Below are 16,267 nucleotides of genomic sequence, written 5' to 3'. Positions count from 1 at the left end.
TTAAAAATGCTTTCTGAAATTGGACTCTGCAGCCTTGTTTTTGTGTTTGTGTGTGTGTTAATGATTTGATGAGTAATAGTTCCACAGGTAAACGCTGCAGGAAGGCAACAGTGCCACCAGGGGAGGGCACTCATTCTCCATTTTCAGCTGCTTATACAAGCCCCTCTCAGCCGCATTTGCGCACACTAGCTGTGGTTCCTGTTTGCCGGGAGCTCCACCACCAACCCCTCTCATCAGGGGAACCATTTTCTCTTTAGAAAAGCACACAATGAGAATCCTTCCGTTTGATTGTGTGTGTGTGTGTGTGTGTGTGTGTGTGTGTGTGTGTGTGTGTGTGTGTGTGTGTGTGTGTGTGTGTGTGTGTGTGTGTGTGTGTGTGTGTGTGTGTGTGTGTGTGTGTGTGTGTGTGTGTGTGTGTGTGTGTGCAAACAGGCAGACATTGACACTGATGTGTGGGTGCAATGATCATATTCCCTGTATACCCTCAGGCTTGCGGCATGTTTCTATCATCCGTACAGTTTTTTAAAGGCATGATCTGTGATTTAAGTATAAAGAAAATTCAACTAGTCCACTAACAAAACATTAAACCTTAGATTAGACTTTGTTGTTGCGGACACTCCTAATTTGACCAATTATTGTGAAGTTTCTGACATAATTGTTATGTTTTAGTATAAAACACACGTTTATTAGGAAGTTTGATTTAGAGTAGATTAGATTCAACTTTATTGTCATCTCTCAAGTGCGACAACAAATTGCAGTTAGCATTATAACCAGAAGTGCAAAACAGCAGAAAGTGCAGAGTTGTTCAAGTATAATATAAATATATATATAACAGACATTCCAAAAGGAGTCATAGGTTAACATTTTCTCCTTTAAAATTCTACTTTAATAATAGGCCCTTGAGAAAAATCCACCAGGCTGTTTAAACAGTTTGACACTGTGGGTTACAGGCTGTTCAAACTCTCTTGATGATTTTGTTGGGGATGTGAATAAAATGTGGCACAATAAGACCGTCTGAGTTTGAATATACCTCATATTGCTTTAAACTGAGACAGTGTGGAATAAGATAATTTCTCCACCCTTAAAATTGGAAATGTGTATGTTAAAGGTGGGGTAGGTAAGTTTGAGAAACCGGCTCGAGATACACTTTTTGTTATATTCCATGGAATGCTCTTAACATCCCGATAGCAATGAATATCTTAAGTGCTTTGACAAAAAATCCATAAAAAAATGTCATCTGTGGAAGCCGTAGTACTGTAAAAAGTACGACCAATCATTTTAGCCGGCCCGGCTAAAATAACTGGATGGCCTACCTGCCTGTCAGCCTTCCATCTGTGCACAAACTTATCTCGTGCCCTCATTGGTCATGTGAACGTTCGTGTGTGTTGGAGGAGGGGCTCTGTAAGGAAGTGGCAGATTTTTCCGGCTGTGTATTTTCAAATTCTAGCGCACTCGAGCTGGTTTCTCCAAAATTACCTACCCCACCTTTAAGTGTTTAAAATGGCTGCAGTAAAATACTCTTCTATGTATCCATTCTCTCAACCACCTGTTTAGGTTGTGAGCGAGGCGGAGGTATTTCACTCCTGAAAGTCATAACATAAATCACCTGGTTGACCACAGGCAGGCCTCTGCTGTATTATAACACCTGCAAGTGTTAGGCAGGATTTGACAGAGAGAGAGGAGAACATCCATCAAAGGTCATAAAGAGGATTTAAACCTGGAAACTGGTATGTATCTAAGGCCTTCAAATGCTTCAGGTTACTCCCATCCACATGTTTCTGCTCTCCTCTCTGCCTTTAACAGGTGTCAGCTCCTCACAGGGCAGGCCATGCATCTACCCACAATCTGCTGGGAGAAGGCAGTTGGATCCTAGAGCAAGACAGATGCCTCACAGATGGATTATTGAAAAATGTGCCAAAGTAATGTGGTTACTCCAAATGTAGAAGTTGATATTTCCATCTAATTATGTAACTTACTCAAACTCTCTTTCCAATCATTAAAGTGATTCATGTTTGGGGAAATCTTGAAACCCTGTGTGTCACAGATGTACGCACAATCCATTGCCAGCATCCTGTTTTTTTACTGCCAGGGAGGACAATCATTTCTAAAGTAAGGAGGAATTAGAAATGAATGCCTCCTAATGGTATAATCAAATCGAGCAAGGGATTCGAATTAGAATAAAGTGAGGAAGCTGGAAGAGTGGAATTAACGGGATAATTGGCAAATTGTTCAACTCCTGGAACTCTTATAGGGATCAAGGTGAAAGTCATTATGCATTGGTTCTATTTTTGTAATAATTTGCAGCCTGACTCTCAAAAAGCTGGTACTGGAGCAGCTTCTGTTTGCTGCTGAGTCCAGAGCTGCAGTGACAGGGCTGGATCTGGATGAAAGAGCAGCTGATGTGTGTCACTGAGTGTTGGAAAAGAGAATGATATCCATCTCTTCAGAGCAACCTCAAAACTATAGATATGCTCCTGCACAAGAAAGCATTGTATTTCACTAGCTATCACACACCTAGATGGTGTCACAATAGGTATGGACCATTACTGTGATATTATAGTACACAAATGATAATATCACATGCTTCAAATCATATCAGCCATCATCAATGGGTCATTGATAAAGGAAGGGGTCTGTACATCTACAAGTAATAATAATAATAATACAAATAAAAAATAATAATACATTACAGTACATTTATACAGCGCTTTTCCTGGTGCTCAAAGCGCTTTACAAGCAAGTAAAGAAGAAAAATAACAACAAAAGTAAAAAGTGCTAAACTAGGTGGAATAAGGGCGAGGGGTTAGTGGATTAGGAGTTGAAGGCAAGAGTGAAAAGGTGAGTTTTGAGGGATTGTTTGAATGATGTGAGAGTGTTGGCAGATCGGACGTGGCTGGGGAGGGAGTTCCAGAGTGAGGGGGAGGCTGCTGCGAAGGTCCTGTCGGTAGGTTCAGATAGCAGCTTATCATCCATTGACATGGTTCCTCACCAATGCGAATACAATAATGCGGATCTTTGTTGGCTGTGAAAATGATGAAGAGACCAAAGTAGTCTCATGTGTGTCCCATGTGAAATCGAAAGTCAATGTTGAGTCATTTTAATTGATGTAGGCTTCATAAGCAAGTGGCAAACATACATTACTAGAGATGTCCCAATCCGATCACGTGATCGGGGATCGGAGCCGATCACGTGATTTTCAAAAGATCGGAATCGGGAGAAAAAAATCGGGGATCGGAATTTTTTTTTTTTTTTTTTTTTAATAAAATATTTTTCTTATTTTATTTAATGTTGCAAAACAAAAATGACCATGTTCACATCTTAAAGTCATCCTGAGGCCTTAGTTTTGGTTTAAAATTACACAACATCATGTATGTGTTGCTTCTTTTGGGCTTGTTTTCATAGACCTGAGGCCTGTACTACGAAGCTGGTTCAACTTAACCTGGATATGTTGGAGTTAGCCGGTTGGCGTAATCCAAAACATACGCGCTGGCGCTAAACTGTACTACGACGCTGGATATCAAGTGGATCGCTCAAGCCGCCGTGTCCTATCTAGTTAGGTGCGCGTTCACATGAAAGGGGTGGTATTTGGAGCATTCGACCAATCTCAAACACGGAGAAGCGTACTGACAGCGCAGCGTCATACTTCCTGAATGAAAAGTGAACTTTAATATTAGTCAAATATGAAGAAGTTAAACTTTAAACATCCATGACTTAAACACTTTATCCAGGATCAAAGCCACATAGCTGCACCTGCAAGGTGAATACAGCTGGTAACAGAAAAAGTGTTTGAATGCGTACATTAACAGGTTTATGATATCACTGCCCCGTCCAAGACACGATCTGACTTTAATTACATTTGACTCGAGTGTTTCGTCAATTTAATGTGTTGCTTAAAATAATACTTCTGCATACAGTATGTGACACTGTGAGTGTTGCACGGCCAGATACGGCTCAGCTGACTCAGATAAGGAAATATATGATACATTATGATGTGATATGATATGAATGATAATGGGACACATCTACGTCTGCACTCACAGTGCCGCGGACTGTACTTAATGTTACTCTGATCCGGTTACTTATGTCGTGGCAGATATTTAAGTAAGCTTTCTTAACGCTAATGTTATAATAGTCAGATTGCTCTGAAGATGGGAGGGGATATTCTATTAATTTTCACGTTCACACAGTCAGTTGATTTTGGCCGGTCGTCTTTCCTGCAACGGCAGTTTAAACTGTATTTCCTTTCTCCTCCTGTCATATGAATTGATCGCTTTAAACTCCGCACACGGAGCTCTGATTGGTCAGCAGGCAGTGCTTTCACTGAGTTGATCTCTTAGCCTGCCACCTAACCTGCTCCGGAGCAGGTTTGCCGCTCAGCATAAGTTACCATGGAAATCTAGCCTGCTAAAAAGAGAACCAGCGTCGTAGGACCGGAAAGCCCGAGATTTCCCTGAATTTAGCCGGCTAAGCGAAAATCCAGCTTCGTAGTACAGGCCTCTGGTTGCTTATTTCTCTCAAATCTGGCAACAGAGTGGGCGCAGTGTCTAATAGTAGCAGTAAGCTAACGAGAGGCTACGTTCAGCTGGTGACTCGGGACAGAGAAAATGTCAGGAGTTTGGAAGTATTATAAAATTGAAAGCGAAGGCAGTGTAACAGCCAGATGCAATGTTTGCAAGGCGGAGGTTCCGCGTGGTGGAAAGAACAGAGCTACGTTCAACACGACCAATCTAATACGCCACCTGAGAAACAAACACCAACAACAACACAACGAGTACACAGCGGCCATTCAGGTAACGACACTGAAACAACCAACACTTTCAGTGTGGATGACCAGCCGTTATCTGTGGTGGAGAACGTGGGGTTTAAGGGACAACTTGAATGCTTTTCTCCTTTTTTTTCTCTTAATGCATTGCATACCCTGCTGAAAAAACCAGCATAGACCAGCTTAAGATGGTTGCTGGTGTTAGCTGGTGTTAGCTGGTGTTAGCTGGTGTTAGCTGGTGTTAGCTGGTGTTAGCTGGTGTTAGGCTGGTGTTAGGCTGGTGTTAGGCTGGTGTTAGGCTGGTGTTAGGCTGGTTTAGTTGGTTTACCAGGCTGGACAAGCTGGCCAGGCTGTTCTTGCTGGTTCAAGACCAGCCTGGTCAGCTAAACCAGCATAGCCCAGCATGGATGTCATGCTGGTCTATGCTGGTTTTAGCTGGTCTATCAGCAGTCTTGCTAGCGAAACTGAAATAGACACAGACAGACAGAGAGGGCGGGACACGGGGGAACGGCGAGACGGCAGTGGTTGAAACAAAGCGGTATGTTTTGACTGGCACAAACGGTCGAGGAGTGAAGATCAGTTGAACGTTTCTGTGACTCCGCCCAGCAGCTGCTCTTCTGAGAGGCACCGCTCTGACAGCTCTGTCTACTGGGAAACGTGCTAAAAGTCCTTCTGGAGGTAAGCAACACTACACAATTTCACCAAGTCTGAGAGTAAAAGCTTTCTCGAAGGTTCGTTTTGCTTTCTTACAACGTTACGTTAATGTTAACTTAACCTTACGTTTGCTAGGAGGCTAGCTGTCTTAGCTAACAACAGTTAGCAGCTAACGTTTTCTGCAGTTTGTGTTTCCCCTGAAAAACGTGATGCAGCTATAAGTTGTAAGTTAACTTAACGTTATCTTACAAGTTGAGAGTTACGTTTTGTTTAAAATCGTCAATGTAATGCCATTAGAGGTGTTGTGTTGAACATGAAGTTAGCTAACTGTAGCTCTCCACCAAAGGTTAGCATGTTAAGCTGTACTTTCTGTGGCAGCTAGCTTAATACAAAGAGGGTTTTTGTGCTTCATTGTAAACTTTTCTTACAAATGTGTGTTAATCTAGCTGAAATTGTGGGGACAGTTTTTTTCTACTCAATGATACAGACCATTGTTGAGGAGATGCAAAACATACATATACTTTGAGTAATGTTACTTTGCTGCTAAAAAATGAAACATTATCAGATAAGGACATCACCAAAGTGTGTGAGTCTGTCAGGGGATTTGATCTGTTCTTTGCATGTCGTACACACTGCTCTGGTATGAATTAAAAATATAATTGTAAAATGTAAATCTCGCTCTTGTCATCGTTCAGGCTTTGCATTTGAACCCCTATGACTGGTTGCGGACTTGAAGGGAACGCCTTCCTGACATCCAGGAAAAAGGTGAGATTCTAATCTAATCTAATCTATTTCAATGCCAAAAGCAAGTTATTGTTTTTAACTTTTTTTAATATGATTTTTTGGGGAATTTCAGTTTTATTGGATAGTAGAGATCTACTGGAAACAGTGGAGAGGGAGGAGATGATATGCAGCAAAAGGCCGAGCCGGATGGTTGCTGCTCCGTGTGGAACGTGTTCTATCAGGTAAAGCACTTTGGTACCCAGTTATTTATGGTATTGAGTTTGAATGTAGCCTTTGGAAGGTATTTTCCAACAGTGCATTGTAAAGACTGAAAAAACAGGCTCAGGTTAAAGCTTGACTTGATTTGGTCTTTTACTTAAGAGGATGTTTGTCCTCCTGTCTTCTCTTATTTCCTTATCTTTCTTTCAGGTGTAACATCTACCAATGGTTTTACGTGACACCACCTCTTTGCTGTCCTACTAGTCAACCCTCCTGATCAGAGCCTTTCCTAAATAGTGGTAAGTTGTTTAACAGTTCAGTGTACGTTAATTTAGCAACTTAATGCTTTACTGCTGTTGAATAAACCCTATATATATACATCCATCAGCAATCAATAAAACAAATCATCCAACACAAAATAGAAGAAATCTGGACCTATTCTATTTCTTTTTATACCACAGCATCTATTGGGACTGCTCATTGATGTCATCAAGAGCCATTGAGTCTAGCTTTTGTAGTCGGCCTCTCAGAATGTTTATCATTTCTTTGTCTCTTAACATTCCTATAATCATTTGTTTTTTTATTGTTGATATTGTTTTGTTCTTTATTTTTGTTGTGAGAATCACAGAATTGTGTAAGTGCTATATAAATAGTTATACTAATATAATTGTTGTTACCATCATTACTATTATTAAAAATGTCTTCTTTGTTTTCTTTATTCATCGCTGCAGAAAGGTTCAAAAAGTTCCCTGTACATCGAACCATGCCTGTCCTCTGTTCCACATGTCTTCAGTCCGTTCTGGACCCTATGACTCTGTTCCACATGTCTTCAGTCAGTTCTGGACCCTATGACTCTGTTCCACATGTCTTCAGTCAGTTCTGGACCCCATGACTCGGACACTAGTTCTACCAAGGCTCATTAGAGGTAAGCAGTGGTAGGAGAGTGGAGTTATCTTTGTATTTAGGCTGCAAGTCGACAAGAATAGATTACAAATCGCTTAAAAAATTGTTCAGACAAGAGGCACCATGTGTTACGCAGGTGTGGCACTGATATAGTTTATATAATATGTGGTTGAACTTTAAAATAAAATTATTTCCGGTGCAGAGACAAACACTCGAGGTGGATGTATAAAGTGGTGTTAATAAAATATAGTATATATCCCTCAATTTATCGACAATAAGAATGACAATACATACTTCCGGGTGTAAAGTAATATATCTATCATACTGTAGATGCTACACATCCACTGGAGGAAGATTCTGAAAGTAAAATATACACTTCTCACTAGAAATGTAATCATAAAGCATTATTATGGCCAAAGTATCCTACAATTCAGGATTTTCCACTGAAAAAAGTGTTGGATTCAAGATTCAAAGCTTTTATTCTCATATGCTCAGCAGCTACAGTGTAGAAATGTCAATGCAATTCTTCTGACCTGAGCTCCTCCAACAATGCAACATATACAATAAAATACAAAAATACAAAATAAAAAGTAGTGCAAAAAGTTTATATACATGTAATATAATAGAATATGATATTTACAAGAACAGAATATTAAATAAAAAATTAAATACGGTGTATTGCGTGGACAATAGACCCAATCACAGTGAATGTTCAAAACTAAACTTGATACATTTGTCTTTTTCATCTCACAGTGCACATATTTAAGTAATCATAACACAAAGCTAAAATGTAATCTGTTTTTCCTTTCTCTTTTCAAGAGTGCTTCAGAGGATGGCTGAATTCACAAAACGTGGAGAAGACCGAGAAGGAGAAGTTGGCCGGTTACTACATTTCACAAAAAATACAGGACCTTGTGAAAAACGGAAAGAAACAGTTTTAAGTTGCTTAAAAATATGAAGTAATGGGTGTTTTCAAATGTGTGTTAATGTTCATTGTGTGTTATAAATTATTTTCCTGCTTCTAATCATTTGATGTATGAGTATTTATTTACAGACATTCTATACATTCTGGTACCTTTCTGGTAAGGTAGGTGCTCTGATCTGAAATGATAGATGTTCATTGAGCTACTGCAATTGGGTGAGAGTGTTTCATCATCATATATGACCAGCTTAACCATCAAGTAATCCCAGTTAAAGTTCTACTCAAGATCATACCAGTCGGACCAGCTAATGGTGACCAGCTAGACCACTGTGACCACCAGATTTTACCAGCTAAACCAGCTATCCCGACCAGCTAATGGTGACCAGCTACTAGACCACTGTGACCACCAGCTTTTACCAGCTAGACCAGCTATCCCGACCAGCTAATGGTGACCAGCTAGACCACTGTGACCAAACCAGCTATCCTGACCAGCTAGACCACTGTGACCACCAGCTTTTACCAGCTAAACCAGCTATCCCGACCAGCTAATGGTGACCAGCTAGACCACTGTGACCAAACCTGCTATCCTGACCAGCTAAAGTGTCCAAAACCCCTCTCAACCAGCAAACTAATCCAGCCTAATATTGACTGGCTGGTCAGGCTGGTTTACCAGCCTGACCAGCCAGACCAGCCTTGTTGGTCTAAGCTGGTTTTTTCAGCATGGTAAAGATCGGATCGGGAAAAATCGGTATCGGCAGATTGTCAAAATCAAATGATCGGAATCGGATCGGGAGCAAAAAAAGGTGATCGGGACATCCCTATACATTACACATAGTTTTGGTGCTGAAACCTGACAAATTGAAAACGTACCAGACAGCAAACCTTTCATCACGATTGATATGGACTTTCTGGTGTTTTGAAGCATTAAAGTGGAAGTGAAAACAGCTCATTTAGTGGCCTTTTAACAGCATTATTATCATTAATGTAATTTCTATTAATATCCCGATAATATTGTTGTGAATCATTTAGGCTATGATAAACATGTAGTGAAACTGATATTATGAAACACCTCAAAGCCGATATTCTTTCATCTTGAAGGCCAACCAAACAGATCAAGCATCCCTGGACGTTGTGTATAAGAATATGAGTTATTGTGCACAGTGAATAAGTCCACATGTGTTTTTCTTTATAAAATCTAGGATGATTGTACAGCAACCCATCGCGCTTCTGTAAATGAGTTCAAAGACTGCAACAGGAACTGTTAGCCAGACTTTGTAGAGACATTTCAATCCGTCTACCAAACTCTTTGGCTACACACAGGAAGTTGTCAGCACCGTTTGTTAGCTTCATTACAACATGACAGCTCCAGCCTGCAGTACAGGATCAAACAAAGATCCTTCCCATGTTCATATTTTATTATTCATTTGAGCCTGCTGCGCCTTTTACTCGCCAATTCTTCAACCCTCTCTTTCTTTTGGCTTCTCCACTCATGAGGTCACAGCTGGCATCCATCAAACTGTTAGTGTAGGACACCGTGAGTTCAACACTTTTGTTTATACCCTCTGCTCCGGAGGATGTCACGTTGTGTGCTTTAGGGCTTTTTATCCACACTGACTGCATAGAAGATTTCAGATTGGTGTGCGCAGGGTGTGGTGCCGGGTGCTGTTAAGATGCTGCTTTATGCATTTTGAAAAGAGCTGCCTTTTTAAGTTTATGGACAAAGATAAATACAGACTCTTGTGGTTTTGTGCCAGAGCTCTCAGACTGATGTTGGATTAAGCCTAATGGGTTCTTCTGCCTTTTTCTGACTATTAAAGGCTTATTATGATAATCTGTCAGAAATAAAACACCACACTGTAGCCATACCTGCCACAGTAGATATTTATATTCAGACATGATGTGAGAATCAATTGGGTAGAGAGTTGAAGTGTGTTTACTTCTGTTAAAAAATGTCAAATCTTTGCTCATTCCGTTAATTAAAACATGGCATCTTGGCTTCAAAGGAGTATAACCATCTGGAGTTAATATTCATCAACCAAGAAATGAATGGAAAATGACAAGTGACAAAGATTTTGGCTATTCACAGAGAAGTTTCACCAACCAGGGAAATGACAGGGATTTTAAAATACAACCTTCTGGTGTCACTTTATAAGCTGCATCTGCAAGGGCAGAGATTAGCCCACGAAGGATTATAATGTCACCTGGGCCAAATGAACACTTTCATTTTGTAGCAACGATGACACGTTATCTGAAAAGGATGATGGCATATAGGAATATGCCACAGAGAATTTTTTAATGATTTAATGTTACACAAAATACACATTTAAAAAAGAGTTAACAGTACAGATGAGATAGAGTCTGCTGGGGAAGAGATGATGCAAACATGACAACATTCTCCAATATATGGAGAACCGTGGAGGCAGTGTTCTTTCTCTGTGTAGTGACAAAACAGAATCAGAAATGAAAATGCCTACTTGTTATGTTGGGAGTCAAGACGGGAGCTCCTGCATTGTTCCACAAAGCCACCAAGATTGTACATGTTGTTTTTTTACCAGTTGCTTCTGGCATGCTGTCAAAGACTCGTTATATGTTTGATTGTATTGTGCCAAAATGACTATTCTAAGTTGTTGCTATTCCCAAACCAGTAAGGATGCAATTTTTCATTCTTTTTAAGGTCATCTTTCTATGCAATATGGAAAAAACACTACATTCCCAGGGGTGTGTAAGAAGGGGTGGGCTATTGATGCAGGGTCATTGGTGGCTCCTCATCCTGTCCATGTGTCTAAATGCCCTTGAGCAAAAATACAGAATCCAAAAATCGCTCACAATGTGTCTGTGGTAAGAATCTACAGCCATGTTAGTGTTTCTGTGTGGCTGTACTGAAGCACCACGTATGTGACAATGTCATTGCTAACATGCTGATTTTATCAGGTATAAAGTAACCATCTTATGTTATTGTAGTGACGAACAGTTATTGATGCTAATAGTTAAGATATTAAACTGCCTGATGAGAATATCATTTTAGATATGTTTGGCCATGAAACAAATATCAGACAAAGTAACACTGACAATGGTTATATAAAGAAAAATTTAAAAATTCACCATTGTCTTAAAAATGTGTCCTGAGGTGGACATAAATATCTGAACCATATGTTATGGCAATTAATCTATATTTTTGAGACGTTTCATATGAAACAACAAATGTCAACCTCATGGAGGAGCTAGAGTAAAAGTCAGGGGCCCTTTTATGCTTGTTGGGGTTTTTCCTTTCCTGTAGTGTGTTGTAGGTTTTTGTGCATGTAAATGGTCTGCAAAGGCTAAAATCCCAAAGGGACTCTCTCCCACGCACGGCACGCCCCCCCGGCCTGAAACGTCTCCATTGGACTCCTTTGTATTTTTCCGTGACATAATAACATCACTATGTAACATGCACGCTACTATTGGCTAGCACTCCAACACATTGTACGTGATAGGCTAAGGGGCGGGATATCTCTAAAAGGGCTTTCACACCAACGTGATTCCCGTTCTAGCTCCGTGCTAGAGCTTTTCTGGTTCGGAACCGGTTTTTCTTTTCAGCCCCCGTTTTGTTCACACCGCCAAGAGCCCGACTGGTGCTGACGCTGCTGCGTCATGACGTCACCGTTTATGTCGCTGATTTTCTCCCCAACGGTGTTTATGGAGCTCACTACAACAACAACAACAATGGGGGACTGCGTCGGGTCGATGATCGTGTTGCTTTTAATCATACGAAGCCAGATTAAATTAAATAACGACTGGAGTTTATTCTCCCGTTAGCTCCGGGTTAGCTCACACGGCAGCGGCCGCTGTAAAGTATTCACTGTCTGACTGTCACACAAGCAGCTGATACATATCCCCAATTCCCCATAAGTGAATGTGTTTCCGTATGAATTGACGCTGTTTGGCATCACAACGCTGTTATTAAAGTTTCTCTGGTATAACATGGGTGATGTTAGCATAGCAACCGAAGCTAAACTGACTACTTGTTGTTGCTATCCTATTGTGGCATAAGCCGTTTTCTACAGGCACATTTTACCGGCGTATTTTTCATTATGATTCTACTTGTGATAGTCGGACATGACAACCTGTGCAGCCCATGTATTGATTCCATCCGATAGCTGCTATAATACAAAACAAAACGTCTGCCTGCTCTCCACAGTGATCAATAACAGAGAACAGACGGTCAAAGTAAGGTACAAATAAACAGAATCACACTAAGCCTGGTTAGTGTTGCCTGACTTTATAAAGTGTGTTTTTTTTTTGTATAAGTGTGGTTGCGTTCTAGTCACTTTGCTCAGCACTACTGCTTGTTACAACTTTTATTTGCCGTACTCGCCTTTAACTGTTAGCTCAGGTTAATCTCGCCCCCCTCCGACGTAAGCGTGACGTATGCGGTTCTTGCTTCTAGACCGAAACATTTTTGGTGCTTGAAACGAACCGGATTCCGGAGCTTAGAGGCGGCTCCGCTGCGGTGTGAACAGGAAAAAACTGTGCTTTTCAGGCTCTAGCTCCGAACCGGCCCTGGAACCGCGTTGGTGGGAAAGCCCCATAAGTGTTTGACATGTCACATCAGAGCCGGCCAGCTAACCAATCAGAGCAGACTGGGCTCTGGTTTCAGACAGAGGGTGAAAAGAGGTGCTGCAGCACAGGCAGTATGAGAAAAATAAAGAGCTTTGTTAACATGAAAGCATGTAAACATTTCACAGTAGAGGCACATAATACAAATATGAACCTGTAAATGAACATGATAGGGGCCCTTTTTTTAAAGATCCAGGAGCCATGTCTGTACAAGCTTTTAGATATTTCACTGGATAAGTGAAAACTTCGACATGCTGGTGGAAATAAAAAAAGACAGTCAATCACCAGAGTAAAATGCATAACACTGGGATGACAGTCAGGCATTTGATAACACAGCCTAAAAAGAAGCTTTGTCTGCACAACCAGCTGACAAATAAGCTTGTTTCTTCACATTGGAAGGTCACTCTGATCCCAAGCTCTTTTGTGTTTTTACCAAGAGATTCTACAAATCATGGTGGAAAGAAGAAGAGTGTAACCCCAGGAGACATCTCTCAGTCCCTTGTGTTTCCGAATATTTCCTGGTAAAGCTCCCACTGCAGCATGCCCGAGCTGGAAGTGAGAGCCTGATCAAATATTATAAAGAAGAATTTCATGCACTGCATACAGTTAATGTGACAGCTTTAGTGAGTAAAATACCCCTTAGCATCCCCCTTATGCTTGCTGTTTTGAGTTTGTATCCACTTGTATAACACACTTATGTATTAACAACGATGAAAGATAGAAAAGGCAGTACAGTTGTTGCAGAAGTGAGCAACAAGAGTCAAGAACAAGTTCTAGCTGTACTATTTATGTTATTTGATTTTCTATTAATCTAAATTCTTAGAAATGTACAGATACTGATGACAAGCAAAGCAGCAACATAGGAAAAGATGTGTCTTTTGCCATATAGTTCTCATCATAGCCTGCTGTTTGTACGTCAACAGATTCCTTCTTCCTGCCTGGGGCTATGTCCATAAGATGGATACATTTAATGCAATTCAGACAATTATTCTGCTCTACAGACATTAGAAAAATGTTGACTACACAAGTTGAACCAAGAGAACAAGAAACACACGCCCTCCCTTGCAAAAATCAAACACTGGTATGGCCTTGTTAGTGAGCTTGAATTGCTAATGGCTTATTTACATGTTGTCATTTAGACTCTAGAATCTGCATTTTCTCTTATTTATGCAGCTGTCTCTCCCAGACCGTCTTCAAAAAGTGCTTCCATTCTGTTCCCCATGAGGAAAACCCCCATTAATTAAATAGGAAAATAGGCTCTGCTGCGACACTGATGTAATGAATCGGTAATGTTATGGTTCTCGTTAAATAATGCAGTATTCAGATGGTTCATTGAGAAAGATGTCATTAAAACATACATGTTTTCAATGATCAGTGAGGTGGCACAAATGCTTGATAGCTCAGTTCTAATGCTAGCCAAGCTAATTATGCAACAATTATATTTGTTCACGACACTGCAAGAAAACAAGTCTTATCTGCCGAAGGCACCTTATGGAAGCATCATGAGTCAGGTGACTGGGGTATATCTGCATTTCACAGACTTCATCTAATTTGACCTCAACTTGAGACAACATGTGTTCAACTCCAGAAGTTATCAGCCCTACAGAGGTGTACTTGATCACTCCATGTTAAACCAAACACATTTCAGTAAAGACGTTCTTCATTTTGATCAGCATAACGAATGAGAACACCATCTGATTGCTCTTATCCCCGTCCCGAACTGGGCATGAATCGGGCCAACTTCGGGCTAGAATCGTGCCAACATCGGGATATTGAACTAGACTGAGTGTCTGGGCTAACTGTTCCACCACCTACCTGCACGTTTCATCCACAGAGGACAGTTTACAGCAGGGGCACTCAAACTTTTTTATTAAAGGTCCACTTGTGAACTTTATACAAGGTCACTGGTCCGGATCAATGCCAGTAAAGTACCCCCCCCCCCCCCCGGAGCGGAGAAACGCAACTGAAATTAAGAAGCAGTTTCTTACGGCGCTCTATGCATGAGGGGGTTTCCCGACATGTCGTTGCAGTAAATTAAAGGGTATTTCATGTTGTCGTTGCTGTGGACCTTCTTAAAGTGGACCTATCATGCTATATTTGAATAATATATTGTAGGACCATACCTATATAAGGCATATTTGAACCTTGGTGATCGCCTCTGATCCATGTTTGTACCAAAGATAGACGGCCTTTCCTCCTGTTTCTTTGTTCAGATTGACATCGATCTTGCTGAAGCGTCTTTTATCAAGGTCGTCCTCCTCAGCTGCATTCACGGACACTTGAAGCTCTGAGATGTAGGTGCTCATTGTGGGTTCCTGCATTTAAGAAAGACACATGAGTAATCACAATTGTAGTTAACTGAATCTCAATCTGACTTTTCAGCTGAGCTAGATTATAATCCTGGCAAATTCAACCATCAGGAGTTACATTTTGAAAACAACAATGACATCTAAAACAAATTCAAATAAAAATGTATACTGCACAGAGTTCTGAAAATTATTGATTACAATGTTTGTGAAATACAAAAAAGATATTACAGCAAGAAAATAAGACCTTGTTGAACACTTTCGTGTGTCTGCTGACAGTGAATGATAGGCAGTAAGAAGTCAACTGGTGTGAGGAAGTCTGTTGTACTGACCTCAGGTCAACAGAGATGCTAAGGGTCATTGTGCAATCGTACATGGGAGGAGGCATATTCCACGGGAAATGATACTGAATTCATGTGTATGGGTGTGAGTGTTTGTATCAGTTCTGTGGAAGAACATTGAGAAAGAATTATGGTGCAATAAGTAAAAAAAGCAGGAATTTACAACACACACACACACACACACACACACACACACACACACACACACACACACACACACACATACATACCGTACCAGTCAAAAGTTTGGACACAGCTTCTCATTCGAAGGTTTTGATTTATTTAGATTATTTTGTACATTGTAACTACAGCGTCTCCAGCGCTTTCGAACGGCAATGGCCGTGGTTGTCTCCTCCTGATTGGTGGAGTTGGCCCAATAGCCGTAGCGCCACCGTCCTGACGCCAGGACAGTGTTCAAATCTGGATCAGTTTTTATCAGATCCGTTGCAGCCCCTTTTTTAGAGATTTGGGTATGGAGGAAAATAGAGAGGGTTGTGTTTTCTGACACTTGGTGAGTTCCCTGGAACACCGGGGACACATATTCATGTATAAAAGACGTACAAAAGTGCATTTTTCATGATAGGTCCCCTTTAATCTACCTTCTTTGGGGGCCCCCTTCTGGTCCAAGCACTTGCCTGCCTTGCCTGTCGGCAAACGGCGCCCCTGTATACACACACACATTCAATACATACATACAGTATGGTGGCTTGAACTAGTGGGAGAAATGGCACTGTTTGTCTGTAGCCAATACCTTGAACCTCGGCAAAAAAGGCATTAGAAGCATTAGAAAAGTCAAGGTAAACTTGCGGTTAACTTGCGGTCTGCAATGCGTGTCACGCTC

At 40.9% G+C, this 16,267-nt stretch overlaps 2 long non-coding RNA genes across 2 annotated transcripts; both read left to right on the top strand.

The window, feature by feature from the left end:
* Positions 1-5,216: 5,216 nt before the first annotated feature.
* Positions 5,217-7,204, top strand: LOC117490619. The gene is made up of 5 exons (XR_004556687.1): positions 5,217-5,440; positions 6,112-6,181; positions 6,273-6,381; positions 6,569-6,657; positions 7,090-7,204. It is a non-coding gene; the product is annotated as an uncharacterized LOC117490619 (long non-coding RNA).
* Positions 7,205-7,210: 6 nt separating this feature from the next.
* Positions 7,211-8,177, top strand: LOC117490618. The gene is made up of 2 exons (XR_004556686.1): positions 7,211-7,283; positions 8,081-8,177. It is a non-coding gene; the product is annotated as an uncharacterized LOC117490618 (long non-coding RNA).
* The last annotated feature ends 8,090 nt before the right edge of the window (positions 8,178-16,267 follow it).

Source organism: Trematomus bernacchii, unplaced genomic scaffold (assembly GCF_902827165.1).
Source record: "Trematomus bernacchii unplaced genomic scaffold, fTreBer1.1, whole genome shotgun sequence".
Classification (NCBI taxonomy): domain Eukaryota; kingdom Metazoa; phylum Chordata; class Actinopteri; order Perciformes; family Nototheniidae; genus Trematomus; species Trematomus bernacchii.
Note: the sequence above shows the minus strand (reverse complement) of the source record. Positions and strands in the feature narration are given on the sequence as shown.